This window comes from Lissotriton vulgaris, chromosome 8 (assembly GCF_964263255.1).
Source record: "Lissotriton vulgaris chromosome 8, aLisVul1.2, whole genome shotgun sequence".
Lineage (NCBI taxonomy): Eukaryota > Metazoa > Chordata > Amphibia > Caudata > Salamandridae > Lissotriton > Lissotriton vulgaris.
Window position 1 is genome coordinate 537764039 of NC_141696.1, and position 16444 is coordinate 537780482.

Below are 16444 nucleotides of genomic sequence, written 5' to 3' on the forward strand. Positions count from 1 at the left end.
CTATACGGGGGACTCGTAGTCCAAGAGGACACTTGTAAAATAAAAACCAATTGGATCCCTACGAGGAGGAGAGTCACACCTTAGGGCATTCTACTTAATGATGCCATGAGACATATTGTTGGGCAAACGAGACTAAACTAAAAGCACTAGAGGCTTACAATGTAAACAAAGCCCAGTAGATCTAAAAAATGTAAATAAGGTATGAATCATGGGCCTAAACATCCTTGTAATATGCTTTATATATTTACCCAACAGAGACAAAAAATCTCCAAACAAGTGACCCTTAGAGCATCCAACTGAAGAGGGTACTAAATGGAGTAATAAATTGCTTCCTTTCCGGTAAGTAATTTATACTACAACTACATAGGCGGAAAATCATGATAAACAGCCTAGATACATTGCCAGTATCATTTTTTCCTTTTAAAGATTCCAATTGAAAAAAGGAATCACAGAAAAGCCGCAAAAGTCAATATCCCATGATACCAAGTAACGGTGGCTCCTCTGCACCAATTGAAAAGGACTAAGCAAGTAAATGAAGGTAATCACACAGAGTCTGTTAATCACCATCAGCTATAGCAAATCTCTAGTATAATTTTATACAATTACTAGCATATGGTGTCCTTTAATTTTTCCATAAGGTCATCAGAACAAGGCACTATTATCACAGAGCGTCTTGGCAGCATTGAAGTCTTCGATCTGAAGGTACACAAAGTACGTATAGGTGAAAGTTAAATAAATAGGCTGCATGAGTACATTCAGAGCCTTTCTAAAATGTGAGAACAAGCTTGGAGACAGCGCTATGCAGGGTAAAGAATGTATTTGTAACTTATATTAAGAGTTTCAGTTGACAAAATAAAATGGCAGATATATAACCATAGAGTAGGTAGTTAATGAATTTTTAGCAATGCACAGGAATAAGTATCTAAAATATGTCGTTCTGTTTGCAGATTTTGGTGTACCCTAGTCAAAAAAACGTCCTGAAGAAGGTGAAAACTATTGTAGCAATCACCGAAACGCCGCGTCGACTTTTGTCTTTTTTGACTTCTTGTGATTATGTATATTATGTTATGTTATGTGCAATTTATAAATTCACTGTTTTTATTGTTTTTAAGGTTTTTAATTTTAGAGTGTAACCCTGTATGGGAGGTACCCAATAAATTTCTCTACATATTTTTATAACACATTTTAGTTTTATTCGTTTTTTCCTGTGCCATTTAAGACCATGAAGTTTAGAATCAATGCATAGAGACCCCTGTCTCCTTTAAGAGTTTACCTGGAACTCTCATAGACTGTCGCAAACATTTAATTTAAGGGTCAAATTATGTTGACCATCTAACACACAGGGTTTTGTCAAACTTTTTTGGTATTCGCTCCCCTCCCTGTCACTGAACCAGGGGAACCTTCCAACTTATTTTCCAGTTTCCCCAGGGCTTGCCACATAATGTGCGGGGGCATGTGACCCCCCCACAGCCCCGGGGACTGCCAGCTCCCCAGGGCTTTTTCCAAAAAGAGCCTGAGGAGGTTCATGACCCCACAGTGCCCTGGGGACCATCACTTCCCTGGGGCTTGGTTTTAATAGGGGCGGGGAGGTTTGAGTGATCACACAGCCCTGGGGACCACCACTTCCTCAGGGCTTCATTCAATTTAGAAAGAGTGGGGGAGCTTCTGCCTCTCCCCACACTGCCCCGGGGACCACTACCTACCTGGAGCACATGATATGTTAATGTGGGGGTCTGTTATAGACCCCCCAGCCCCAGAGACTACCACCTCCCCGGACTATGTTAAATGTTGGGTGCTGGCTGTGCAGCCCCCTCCTGGAGCCCTAATGGCCCTGGGCACCGCCACCCTCCCGGGCAGGACCTGCAATGTTCCGGGGTGCCCACCCTGGGACATTGCTGTTTGCAATGGCAGGGCGGGAGCACAGCTCCTGCCCTGTCATAGCATACCCTGCCTTGCTTCCAAAAAGCGAAACAGAATTGCTTTTAGGCAAGGGGAGCTGCATGTTAGCAGCTCCCCTTGCCCAAAAGCAATGCCAGCTCCCGCAGGAGGCGCAGAGCCGGCTGGGACCATGGGAGCATTGGGGCTCCCCCCATGGTCCCCAACATGAGGCTAGGCCCCAAAGGATGGGGTCCCTGGGGGCAGAAGTGGCCATGGGAAGGGAGGCCACGCGGTCCCCCTTCCTAATTAAAAATAAAAATAAAGAAATAATTAAAAAAAAGATCGAGGCACAACCCAGGGGATGGGGTCCCCAAGTCCATAATTAGCCTTTGGAGGGGGGCCACATGCCACCCTCCAAAAAACAAAACAAAAACAACAAGGCTGGCCAGGCCCTGGGGGATATGGTCCCGGGACCAGAAGTGGCCCAGGGAAGGGGGGTCAAGTGTCCCCCCTCCCATAAAAGGAAAAAATAAACTGTTAGCGTGGCCTAGGACCACTCTCAGCAATCCAGCTGTATGGGGCTTACTGGAGGTAACAGAAGGGCTAGTTGGCCCCCAGGGACCCTCAGGAATGAAGGGGACTTAATACCCCAACTAGAATGCTCCAGGAGATGTGTTTGCAGAGTGTTGGGGAAATGTCCCGTGGTCTTTGGCCACCTCTCAGCAATCCCACTGTGTGTGGCTTATTGGAGGTAAAAGGGGGGATAGTTGGCCCTTAAGGACCCCCAGCAGCGAAAGGGACTTCAATCTTCATCCAAGAGCGCGCCAGGGAGAGTGTTTGCAGAGTGTTGGGCAAATGGGGCGTGGCCTGCTATGAGAACTTAGCATTCCTGTGGTGTGGGACTTACTGGAGGTGATAGGAGGGGTAGTTGACCCCCAAGGACATCCTTGGGGGCCAACTACCCCTCTTGTTACCTCCAGTAAGTCCCACACAGTGAGATTGCTAAGACGTCTTTGGAGGCCATGCCCCCCTTTCTCCACCACACTGCAAACGCACCTCCTTGCAGACCACAGGGTGGGGGATGAAGTCCAATTTATTCCTGAGGGACTTTGGGGGCCAAGAAGCTCTCTTGGTACCTCTGCTAAGTCCTACACAGCAGAATTCCTGAGCTCTGGTTGGAGGCCCAGCACCCTTTCACCACCACTCTGCAAACACAACTACTAGTTAAAGAAGTGTTTGCAATGTAATAGGTTTTGCATTTGAGAGAATTACAGCTATTGGCAAATGTAAACATTTTTTACTAATGTTTTTTGGAGTGGAGTGGATGTACATTGTGTTTAGTGGAATTATGTGGTATGTTGTGCAGTGAAATTATGTAGATAGAAAGTATGTGGTATTTAGTGTACACGAATTATGTATACTGGAATTAGGTATTATGGAGAGTAATTATGTGGGGTGGTAGTCTGGGTTGTGGAGTGGTAAAATCAGTTTCAGTCTTCCTCATTTCCATAGAAGCTCAACTATGATCTCATTGAGACAATAAAAGAAGGAAGCATTGAGGAGCACTTGTGGCCCTGGTCAGAGGTATGAGCTGGGCCACTGGAATTATGCGACTGTTTGGCGGCACTGACTTTCGCACAATTATACAATTTTGCATTAGCCATATAATTTATCACCTGCTCCCTAATCTGCATATTTGAACAAAAGGAAGCCTTGTTTCTAGCTCAAACGCCTCAAACGGTACCAAAAATGCAGCGACAAGTATTGCAGCATGGTGGAAGGCCCTTTGCAATCCTAGAATGGTCACCTGTTACTTATTGCTAAATGTGGGTGTTACATTGAAACAAATGGTGTGCAAGCCACTCTTGCTTCCTTCTGCGCCTCTCTTGCCTCTTTCAGCATTTCTGTTGATTCTTTCTGCACATTTCTTTCTTTTTCTGCACTTCCCTTGCTCTTTCTGCAAATCTCTTCTACTTTCTGCACCTCTCTACCCTCTTTCTGCAGGTCTGTTGCCTCTTTCTGCACCTCAATTAATTCTTTCTGTACCCTTTTTGCCTCTTTCTGCATACTTCTTTCCTCTTTCTACACCTTTTTTGCCTTTTTCTGTACCCCTCTTATGTCTTTCTGCACCCTTTTTACATCTTTCTGCACCTCTGTTCCTTCTTTCTGCACTTCTTTTGTTTTTTTTGCACCTGTAGTGCTTCTTTCTGCACCCCTCTTTTTTTTCTTTCCTCTCTCTCCACCACTCTACTCTCGTTCTGCACTTCTGTTGCTTCATTCTGCACTTATCTTGCTTCTTTCTCCACCTCACTTGCCTCTTTTTGAAACTTTATTTCTTCTTTCTGCAGTTCTCTTGCTTCTTTCTGCACCTCTCTTGCCACCTTCTGCACCTCAATTGCTTCTTCTCACCCCTTTTGCCTGTTTCTGCACCCCTCTTCCCTCTTTGTGTAACGTTCTTGCCTCATCTACACCTCTCTTTTACCTTTCTGCACCAATCTTGCCTCTTTCAGTACCTCTGTTCCTTCTTTCTTCACCTGTCCTGTCTGTTTCTGCAACCTTTGTGCCTCTTTCAGCTCCGTTGTTGTTTCTTTCTGCAGTTCTCTTCCTCTTTTTTCAGTTCTCTTTCCTCTTTCTGCACCCCTCCTGCCTCTTTATTACCCCTCTTGCCTCTTTGTGCACCTCACCTACCACTTTCTGCACTACTCGTACCTCTTTTTCCACCTCTGTTGGTTCTTTCTGTACCGCTTTTGCTTTGTTCTGCTCTTCACTTGCCTCTTTCAATACCTCTTTTGCCTCTTTCTGCACCTCTGTTGGTTCTTTCTGCACTGCTCCAGCTTCTTCCCGTACCTCTGTTCCAAATTTCTGCATGCCTCTGGCCTTTTTTGCACCCCTCTTCCCTCTTGGTGCACCTCTTTTGCCTCAGTCTGCCCACCTGTTCCATCTTTCTGTACCCCTTTTGTCTGTTTCTGCAACTCCCTTGCCTCTTTCTGCAGTTGCCTTGCCTCCTTCTGTACCTCTGTTGCATCTTTCTGCTCTTCTCTTGCCTCTTATTTCACCCTTGTTGCTTCATTCTGCATTTTCCATGATCCTCTCTATACCTGCCTTGCTTCTTTCTGCACCCCTGTTGTCTCTTTCTGCACTTGTCTTCCCTCTTTCTGTACCTTTCTTGCCTTCTTCATCATCTTATGTGCCTGTTTTCTTGCGTCTTTCCACACCTCTGTTGCTTCTTTCAGCAATTCTCTTGCTTCTTTCTGAACTTGTCTTGCTGCTTTCTACACTTCTCTTCCCTCTTTCTGTACCTCACTTGCTTCTTTCTGCACTTCTCTTGCATTTTTCTGCACCTCTGATGCTTTATTACGTACTATCCATGCTTCTTTCTGCACCTTTCTTGCTTCGTTCTGCAACCCTTGTATTTCTTTATGTACATCTTTTGCCAGTTTTTAAAAAATCTCTTGCCTCTTTCTGCAGCTCTCTTGCCGGCTTTTACACCTCTGTTGCCTCTCTCTGCACCCCTGTTGCTTTATTCAGCTCTTTCCAGGATTCTTTCTGCATCTGTCTTGCTTCTTTATGTACCCCTGTTATCTGTTTCTGCACTTCTCTTCCCTCTTTCTGTATCCTTTTTTCCTTTTTCTGCATCTCACTTGCCTCTTTCTGCTATTGTACACCTCTGTTGTTTCTTTCAGCAATTCTCTTGCCTCTTTCTGTACTTCTCTTACCTGTTTCTGAACCCCTCTTGCCTCTTTCATCCCATCTTCCCTCTTTCTGCATCCCTCTTGCCTTTTTCTGCACCTTTGTTTCGTCTTTTTACACTTCTATTGCTTCTTTCTGCACATCTCTTGCTTCTTTCTGCAGCTGACTTGCCTCTTTCAGCACATCTGTTGCTTTTTCTACACCTCTCTTGCCTCTTTCTGCACCCCTGTTGCCTCTTTGTGCACCCCTGTTGCCTCATTCCGCTCCTCTGTTTCTTCTTTCTGCACTTCTATTGCCTCTTTCTGGACATCGATTGTTTCTTTCTGCAGCTGACTTGCCACTTTCAGCACATCTGTTGCTGTTTCTGCAGATCTCTTGCCTCTTTCTGAACCCCTCTTTTCTTTTTCTACACCTCTCGTGCCTTTTTTCTGCACCCCTGTTCCTTCTTTCTGCACCCCTCTTTTCTCTTTCTGCACCTTTCCTGCCTGTTTCTGCACCTCTCTTGCCCCTTTCTGTACCCCAGTTGCCTCTTTCTGCACTTCTCATGCTCTTTCTGTAGCCTTTGCAACTCTTTCAGCACCTCTGTTACTTCTTTCTGCTCTTTTCTCCCTTTTTTTCTGCACCTCTCTTGCTTCTTTATACGACTCACTTGCCTCCTTCTGCACCTCACTTGCCTTTTTTGCACCTCTGTTGGTTTTTTGCACTGGTCTTGCTTCTTTGTGCACTTCTCTTGCAAATTGATTCACCCCTCTTGAATCTTTCTGCACTCCTTTATCTGTTTCTGAACTTCTCTGTCTGCACTACTGTTCCCTCTTCCTGTACCTCTTTTGCCTGTTTCTGCAACTCTCTTGCCTCCTTCTTTACCTCTGTTGCTTCTTTCTGCACTTCTCTTGCCCCTTCCTAGACCCCGTGGATTCATTCTGCAGTTTCAATGCTTCTCTCTGCACATGTATTGCTTCTTTCTGCACCCCTGTTGTCTATTTCTGAACTCGTCTCCCCTCTTTCTGTACCTTCCTTTCCTGTTTCTGCATCTTACATGCCTGTTTCTGCACTTTTCTTGCATCTTTCCACACCTCCGTTGGTTCTTTCAGCAAATCTCTTTAATCTTTCTGCACCCCTCTTGCCTCTTTCAGCTCCTCTGTTACTTCTTTCTGAACTTCTCTACCTTTTTTATGCACCTCTCTTGCTTCTTTCTGCAACTTACTTGCCTCTTTCAGCAGTTCTTTTGCCTCCTTTTGCACCTCACTTGCCTTTTTTGCACCTCTGCTTTGGTCTTGCACCCCTTTTGCATCTTTTTGCATCTTTCTGCACCTCTTTTCCTGTTTCTGAACCTCTCTTGAATCTGTATGCACCTCTGTTCTCTCTTTCTGTACCTCTTTTGCCTGTTTCTACAGCTCTCTTGCCTCTGTCTGCAGTTCTCTTGCCTCCTTCTTTACCTCTGTTGCTTCTTTCAGCACTTCCCTTACCCCTTCCTGCACCCTGTTGCTTTATTGTGCAGTTTCTATGCTTCTCTCTGCACCCCTGTTGTCTCTTTCTACACTCGTCTTCCCTCTTTCTGCACCTTTCTTGCCTGTTTCTGCACCTTGCGTGCCTGTTTCTGTACTTTTCATGCATCTTTCCACACCTCTGTTGCTTCTTTCAGTAATTCTCTTGCCTCTTTCTGAACTTCTCTTGCCGGTTTCTGCACCTCTCTTGCCTCTTTATGCACTTCTCTTGCCTCTTTCTGTACCTCACTTGCTTCTTTCTGCACTTCTCTTGCATCTTTCTGCACCCCTGTTGCTCCATTCTGTACTCTCCATGCTTCTTCCTGCATCTGTCTTGCTTATTTCTGCACCCCTGGTGTCTCTTCATGTACCTCTCTTGCCTGTTTTTGCAATTCTCTTGCCTCTTTCTGTGACTCTTTTGCCTCCTTCTACACCTCTGTTGCTTTTTTCTGTACTTCTCTTGCCTCTCTTTGCACCCCTATTGCTTTAATATGCAATGTCCATGCTTCTTTCTGCATCTGTCTTGCTTCTTTCTGCACCCCTGTTATCTCTTTCTGCACTTCTCTTCCCTTTTGCTGTGCCTTAATTTCCCTTTACGGCATCTTACTTGCCTCTTCTGCACTTTTCTTGCTTCTTTGTACACCTCTGTTGCTTCTTTCAGCAATTCTCTTGCCTCTTTCTGCACTTCTCTTGCCTGTTTCTACAACCTCTTGCCACTTTTTGCACCCCTCTTGCCTCTTTCTGCACCTCTGTTTCTTCTTCCTACACTTCTATTGCTTCTTTCTGCACATCTCTTGCTTCTTTCTGAAGCTGACTAGCCTCTTTCAGCACATCTGTTGCTTTTTTCTGCACCTCTCTTGCCTCTTTCTGAACCCCTATTTTCTTGTTCTGTACCTCTCTTGCCTTTTTCTGTACCCCTGTTCTTTCTTTCTACCCCTCTCTTGCCTCTTTCTGTACATCTGTTACCTCTTTCAGCACTTCTCTTGCTCTTTCTACACATTTGCTTGTCTTTCAGCACATCTGTTACTACTTTCTGTACTTTTCTTTCTTCTTCCTGCACCTCTCTTGCTTCTTTCTGCACCTCACTTGCCTCTTTCAGCACCTCTGTTGCTTTGTCTGCAGATCTCTTGCCTCTTTCTGCACCCCTCTTTTCTCTTTCTGCACCTTTCCTTCCTGTTTCTGAACCTCTCTTGCCCCTTTCTGTACCTCTGTTGCCTCTTTCAGCAATTCTCGTGCTCCTTCTGCAGCCTTTGCTCCTCTTTCAGCACTTCTGTTATTTCTTTCTGCATTTCCCTTCCCTTTTTCTGCACCTCTCTTGCTTTTTTCTGCAACTCAGTTGCCTCTTTCAGCAGTTCTCTTGCCTACTTCTGCACCTCACTTGCTTCTTTTTGCACCTTTGTTGGTTCTTTTGCACTGGTCTTGCTTCTTTGTGCACCCCGCTTGCCTCTTTCTGCACCCCTCTTGTCTCTTTCTGCACCCCTTTACCTGTTTCCGAACCTCTCTTGAATCTGTCTGCACCTCTGTTCCCTCTTTCTGTACCTCTTTTGCCTGTTTCTGCAACTCTCTTACCTCTGTCTGCAGTTCTCTTGCCTCCTTCTTTACCTCTGTTGCTTCTATCAGCACTTCTCTTACCCCTTCCTGACCCCGTTGCTTCATTGTGCAGTTTCTATGCTTCTCTCTGCACCTGTCTTGCTTCTTTCTGCACCCTTGTTGCCTCTTTCTACACTTGCCTTCCCTCTTTCTGTACCTTCCTTGCATGTTTTTGCATCTCACAAGCCTGTTTCTGCACTTTCTTGCTTCTTTTCACACCTCTGTTTCTTCTTTAATCAAATCTCTTGCCTCCTTCTGCACTTCTCTTGCCTGTTTCTGTACCTCTCTTGCCTCCTTCTGCACTTCTCTTGCCTCTTTATGCACCCCTGTTGCTTCATTATGTACTTTACATGCTTCTTTCTGCATGTGTCTTGCTCCTTTCTTCCCCCTGGCCTCTTTTTCCTTTTTCTGCAACTCTCTTGCATCTTTCTGCAGTTCTCATGCCTCCAGCTACACCCCTATTGCTTCTTTCTGCACCTCTCTTGCATCTTTCTGCCCCCCTGTTGCTTTATTCTGCACTTTCCATGCTTCTTTCTGCAACTGTCTTGCTGCTTTCTTCACCCCTGTTATCTATTTTTGCACTTGTATTCCCTCTTCCTGTACGTTTCTAGCCTTTTTCTCCATCTTACAGCCTCTTTCTATACTTGGTTTGTTTCTTTCTACACCTCCGTTGCTTCTTTCAGCAATTCTCTTGCCTCTGACTTTGCTTCTCTTGCCTGTTTCAGCACCCCTCTTGCTTCTTTCATTACCTCCCTTCCCTCTTTCTGCACCACTCTTGCATCTATTTGTACCTCTATTACTTCTTTCTGCTGTTCACTTGCCTTTTCAGCATCTCTCCTGCTTCTTTCTGCACTTCTCGCTCCTCTTTATGTACCCCTCTTGCCTCTTTCTACACCTTTCTTGCTTTTTTCTGAAGCTAACTTTCCTCTTTCAGCACCTCCGTTGCCTTTTACTGCGGGTCTCTTGCCTCTTTCTGCACCTCGCCTGCCTGTTTCAGCACCTCTGTTGCTGTTTTCTGCAGATGACTTCCCTCTTTCTGCTCCTCTCTTGCCTCTCTCTGTACCTCTGTTGCCTCTTTCTGCACTTCTCTTGCTTTTTTTGCAATACTTGCACCTCATTCAGCACCTCTGGCATTTCTTTCAGCACTTCTCTCCCTTCTTTATTCACCTCTCTTGCTTCATTCTGCATCTCACTTGCATCTTTCAGCACCTCTGTTGCTTTTTTATGCAGCTCTCTTGCCTCTTTCTTCACACCTCTTTCCTCTTTCTGTACCTTTTATGCCTGTTTCTGAACCTCTCTTGCCTCTTTCTGTACCTCTGTTGCCTCTTTCTGCACTTCTTGTGCTCTTTCTGCAGCCTTTGCGCCTCTTTCAGTACCTCTGTTATTTCTTTCTGCATTTCTCTTCCATTTTTCTGCACCTCTCTTGTTTCTTTCTGCAACTCACTTGCCTCTTTCAGCAGTTCACTTGCCTTCTTCTGCACCTCCCTTGCCTCTTTTTGCACCACTGCTGATTTTTTTGCACTGGTCTTGCTTCTTTGTGCACCTCTTGCACATTTCTGCACCCTCTTGCCTCTTTCTGCACACCTTTACCTGTTTCTGAACCTCTGTTAAATCTGTCTGCACCTCTGTTCCCTCTTTCTGTATCTCTTTTGCCTGTTTCTGCAACTCTCTTGCCTCTGTCTGCAGTTCTCTTGCCTCCTTCTTTACCTATGTTGCTTCTTTCTACACTTCTCTTGCCCCTTCCTGCTCCCTGTTGCTTCATTCTGCAGTTCCCATGCTTCTCTCTGCATCTGTCTAGCTTCTTTCTGCACCCCTGTTGTCCCTTTCTGCACTCATCTTCCCTCTTTCTGTACCTTCCTTGCATGTTTTTACATCTCAAATGCCTGTTTCTGCACTTTTCTTGCTTCTTTCCACACCTCTGTTTCTTCTTTCATCAAATCTATTGCCTCCTTCTGCACTTCTCTTGCCTGTTTCTGCACCTCTCTTGCCTGTTTCTGCACTTCTCTTGTCTCTTACTGTACCTCACTTGCTTTTTTCTGTACTTCTCTTGCCTATGTCTGCACCCCTGTTGATTCATTCTGTAATTTACATGCTTCTTTCTGCACGTTTCTTGCTCCTTTCTGTCCCCCGGTGTCTCTTTATGTACCTCTTTTGCCTGTTTCTGCAACTCTCTTGCCTCTTTCAGCAGTTCTCTTGCCTCCAGCTACACCCCTGTTGCTTCTTTCTGCACTTCTCTTGCCTCTTTCTTTATTCTGTTGCTTTATTCTGCACTTTCCATGCTTCTTTCTGCATCTGTCTTGCTGCTTTCTTCACCCCTGTTATCTCTTTTTGCACTTGTCTTTCCCTTTTCTGTATATGTTTCTAGCCCTTTTTTGTATCTATCTTGCCTCTTTCTATACTTTTTAGGTCTTGCTGAGCTATCGCGTAAGCGATGTTCTGCGAGATATTTAGTCAGGCTTCAGAAAATGCTCCCAAAGTCTGCAGATCAGACACAGTGCATGAGCGCCGGGCGCGCGCACCATTTGTACGCCTACACCCTTTGGTAGTATTTTTGCGGCTGTGTTGATGTTCTCAGTGACCCGCGGGGCCACTGAGAACATCAAAGCGGCCACGAAAGTGATTACCATTTGCCAACAGGCCGGGAGGAGGTGACTTTTTTTCAATAGTTCCATCGTCGAACTGGCCGAATGCATTTGTTTTCTCTTTAATTACTTAGGTTAAAATGGTGCCATCCACGCTTGCTTTGGTTTTTTTTCAGCATTGGCGAGTGCTCAGCGGCTCCCTCAGTAATAAAATATTACAACACCTATGAAGAGACAAAACGAGCATTGACCGAGCTAAAAGCTGTCATACTTGTTTGCTTTGCCAAAGTTTGTTTCTGTTGCAATAGTCCCGAGCTTTCGCAACTGTGTCTGAACCACCGTTCACCCTTGTGTGTATGTGAATCAGTAAGCGGTGCACTCATGTTTATGTTTTCTCAGAGATAATTAAAGGACCCAGCAGTATTTTAAAAGAACAGAACCAATCAGTGTTTGTGTGTTTGTGGCTTATTAGTCTAAAGTCGGCTAGAATGCCAGGCCAAATTATTGAATACTTTGACTTTCCTTACCTAGGGCCTTCTTCAAACAATGACTGACTACATCTGTGTGTTTAAGGAGATGCGCCTTAGAGATTTACAGTTTCCAAGAAATGATGTGCGTGCTATTAGGTTTCCATCTGTGCTGCTCATCTGGCCCACAGGGCACGCAGGTGGTCGAATTTCTCTGGGGTATGGAATGCAGATTAATGCTGGGACTGCCCACTTCTGGAATTCAATGGCCTCAGGCAAAAACTCCAAATGATGTCCTGAGCTAAAAGTAGCATAACATCAAACTGGACTGCTGGCCTTCGAAAAAAGAATCTTACAGATCTTCAGGAGTCGGGGAGACCCGTCGGTGTGATAGCCTTTTCTTGTACCCGCATCGGACACCTACACAAGAAAGAACTGAGCCTGGCCTTCTAATTTCTCATTGTTTAAACTGGTGCTCACTCTCTCCTAGGCACGCCCCAGGACACTCCTTGGAGTATCCGTGCGCGTTATAAACATAACACATTTGGACTGCCATGGTTCACGCTTTGCTTGTGCATTGAGGTGAAAAAGCGCAAAATGCACAGCTTCGGAGCTTGGGTTCAAGGCGGATAAATGTGCTTAGAAGATATTTCTCAATTGTACATATTCCTATGATTAATTTAAAAAAGTGCAAGGGCCCAACATTTTTAGGGGCTGCTTCCCAATGTGAATAACACCCTCTTCCCATTGCTACTTCCACCCCTGCATGCAGTTGATCAGGCCTTTGGGGGTGGATGGGGAAGGACTAAGGCATGTCGAGGAGAGAGAGATTGGGATACGTGAACTTTTGAGAGAGGTCCAACTCTGGCATTACAATCTGAATGGTTCACTCTTGTGACCAGCGCTTCAAGAGTGTTCGTATTTTCCTCGTCCTTCATATCTTTCCCATAGCACTTCTTTGGGAAACCCATTAACAGGAGCAGGAACATTTAAATGCTCATTAGGTCAAAGCCTACTATACAGCGCAGCTGTCTGGTTGCTAAAAGACTTCTTGTGGGTGTTCTGAGTTTCCCTGTGAATGCATTCCATCTATTGCTTACCATTGGCCTTGTGGTTTGTAAATTACATATTCTGGATTCCTATTTGCTGGCTTTATTTGTTTTTGCAGAGGCCGCCGCACACCCCCCGTAGGGGGGGAGGCTTGAAGGCCGGCGCCATAATCCTCGTGGTGCCACCAGTGGGGTAAACTGGTTCTGGGCGCCTTGATGCGCCCAGGAACCAGCGGAAGCGGGGTGCGCACCAGCCACCCGACCGGAAGTGACCTATTGACCTGGGCGCCCCCAAAGGGCGCCCAATGGTCAACCTGGCGTTATTTGAACCCCCCAATCAGGGGGACTCACCTGAGGCCTTCATGGAGGGCTCAAGAGGATTTAAGAGCCGCCGCCCTCCCAGCAGAAGCACAACGCCTTCGAGGAGCTGGGAGATTGGCGCGACAGCAACAACGACTGAAGGGAAGGAGTCGATGCGGCAGAGGACGAAGCTGAAGAAGGCGAGGCCCTGTCGGAGATCCAGGTCATCGTCGCTGAGGACACCTCGTGGAGTACGGCGCGCCGTGCCAGCTCCCCCGAAGCAAAAAATTAGCGCGAAGGTTTCGAAGGCGCCAGATCGCATCAGGTAAAGCGGCAACAAGCTCAGAGCCCGGGGTGAGCACACGCATTTGGCTGTGCCCCAGCCGACGGCCTGACGCGGACGCGAGAAACCAAGAAGCCACACAAAAGTGCGCAGAGGCTCACGAAATGTCGGAAGGCCAGCCAGACGAGATGGCAGAGGTACTGAAGAAGATCCGCGAATTATCGGCCATCCACGGTGATGACTGGCTCCACCCTCACTTGGGTAAAGGGTAGGAGAACATACCAGTGGACCAGGCAGACGAAGAACCAGGGCCTTCCGCACCCAAGAAGCCCAAAAGCACGCCGATGAAAAGAACATCCAAGAGTAACCCTCCGAGGAAAGTACGGCAGAAACCTCTTCCGTCGAGACCGGAGGGCGGCGACCAGGGTGAGACGACCGGCAAAAAGAAAAAGGGTGAGCATATTAGCAACATCGTAAAAGAATGCTTGAAATCACTGGCGCCGGGGTTACTTAATGGCACAGGGCAAGTATTAGCAGGGCCTAGGGAGCAGCGCGCAGAAGAAGCGGCAGGTCTGACTTGGCATATGGTTGACCCAGGGTGGGCCCGGCAGACAAGAGTGCAAGAGCAGGTAGGTTTGTCCGCCCAAGGTGAACAAATTTCCCCGCTACCCGGGTGGGGTTACGGCCCCGTTTCGGGAAGCCCACCTCCGGGCGGGCTAGTCAACGATCCTTACATCAGGCCATCCCCTGGTCCGGCGTCCCTGACTACGTAAGCCACCGGCTTAGCATGTCTCATCCCCCTTGCGGTTAAAGAGAGGATATGGCGCAAGGAATTCATAGACATATTTTCACTACTGGAAATACAGCTAGAGGGGCTCGATCTAACCACGTGCGACAGGAAGGATGAGGACAGGAGAGAAAGGCGCGGGGCCAGAAAGGAGCGCACCTTCGACAATTGGTTAGATGCATTCAGAATCATGGCATGCATTATAGTGGAAAGGTTCCCCCATTGCGCTGCTGATTTGTGGCTGTATGAGGCCAACATCCACCTAGCACAGAGGCAGATCCCTGGGGATGCCTGGTTAGAGTACGATAAAGGGTTTAGATTAAAAATGCAGAGGCATCCCGAAATGGAGTGGAATGAGGAAGATGTCTCGGGGTTCATCCACAAGATGCTTACAGCCAAAGAGGTTAGGGCCTGGGCTGGCAAAAGTGACCAGCCCTTTCGGAGCTCGTACCAAAAGGGGAAGAATAGTACATATCAGAGGCGGTCTACCGGGAGATCTTACTCCCCAACCTCAACTAAGGCGATCTGTTGGAGATACGAGGTGGGGGATTGCTCATGGGGCTCTTCTTGTAAGTTCCAACACGCATGCGCTAGCTGCGGGGGCAGGCACGCTACCGTGGTATGCAAAGGTTCCAAGCGCGAGTCAAAAGGGGAAAAGAAAGAGAAGAGCAAGAAGCGTTAGCCCCAACGCAGGGAGAGGAGGGAATCTGGTGGACATTCGTAAGTGCCAGCTGGCCAGATCCCCCATTATTACACAACAGCTGCGCAGATTGGCGAACAAATATCCGAACAGAGCAGATGCCAGGTTAATGGTGGATGGCTTTGAGGAAGGCTTTGTTATCCCATTCCAGGGCCCACTCCCCTTAGCGGGGGCGAGCAACTTGAAGTCAGCAAGGCAACACCCTGAGGTTGTTAGCGCTAAGATAGAGAAAGAATTGAACCTGGGTAGAGTCGAGGGCCCCCTCCCAAAGGAGTTGCACGAAGGCATAGTCGTCTCCCCGCTGGGCGTGGTCCCCAAGAAAGAAAAAGGGCAATTCAGGCTAATACACCACCTATCATTTCCGGAAGGTTCCTCCGTGAACGACGGTATTGACCCTGAAGCTTGCTCAGTGGGCTACGCGTCAGTCGACGACGCAATTGAGCTGGTGAAGGCGTCAGGCATAGGATCCCTCATGGCGAAAGCGGATATTGAATCTGCGTTCCGCCTATTGCCGGTCCACCCCTCCAGTTTTCACCTACTGGTTTTCCAATGGGGGGAGGATGTGTTTATTGACAAGGCCATGCCCATGGGCTGCGCGATATCATGCGCCTATTTTGAGCAGTTCGCCACTTTCTTAGAATGGGCGCTTCACGACCGGCACCAGGAAGGTGGAAAACTGCACTACCTAGACGATTTCCTGTTCACAGGCCCGGCAGGATCCTCGGTGTGCGCTAGTACACTGGCAGCCTTCGAGGAATTAGCCAGGTCTCTAGGGGTCCCCCTCGTAAAGGAGAAAACGACAGGCCCGACCACGAGACTCACGTTCCTGGGCATAGAATTGGATTCTATAGCAGGAACGGCCAGGCTTCCGCCAGACAAAGTAAAGGAATTTCACGAAGAAGTGTCGAAGCTACAGGGTCGGAAGAAACCCGCCCTGAGGGATATCCAAGGAGTAATAGGTAGACTTAACTTCGCGGCTCGGGTAATCCCTCCCGCCAGGGTATTTTCTAGGCGCCTAAAGGGCTAACGGCCGGCGTCACCCACAAACACCACCATATCCGGCTGAGTGCAGGCGTGAAACAGGACCTGCAGGTGTGGGACGAGTTCCTACAGGATTTCAATGGGGTGCGGATTTGGAGAGAGGGGTGGGTGACCGCCGAACAGATAGCTCTTTACACGGACGCAGCCGGAAGCCTGGGGTTCGGCGCGGTCCTGGGAAACAGTTGGTGCGCCAGCCAGTGGCCGGACAAGTGGCATGCGCAGGGGTTCACTAGGAACATCACGTTTCTCGAGCTGTTCCCGATAATTGTGGCACTGACCATCTGGAAGGAGAATATAAAAAACCTGAAACTCACGCTTTGGTCAGATAACATGGGAGTAGTGCAGGCCATTAACAGAGGCGCAGCGAGATGCCCTGACATGTTGAGGCTAATGCGGCGGTTAATTAAATTACAGCTGGAGGCCAATCTGGAGCTGAAGGCACGCCACGTGCCAGGGTCAGAGAACACGGCAGCAGATGCACTTTCCCGGTCCCAAATGAAGCGGTTCAGAGAACTGGTACCCGGGGCGGACAGGGAGATGACCCCCTTTCCACTGTGCCTTTGGGACCTGGGGGAGGAGACTTGTCCTGGCTA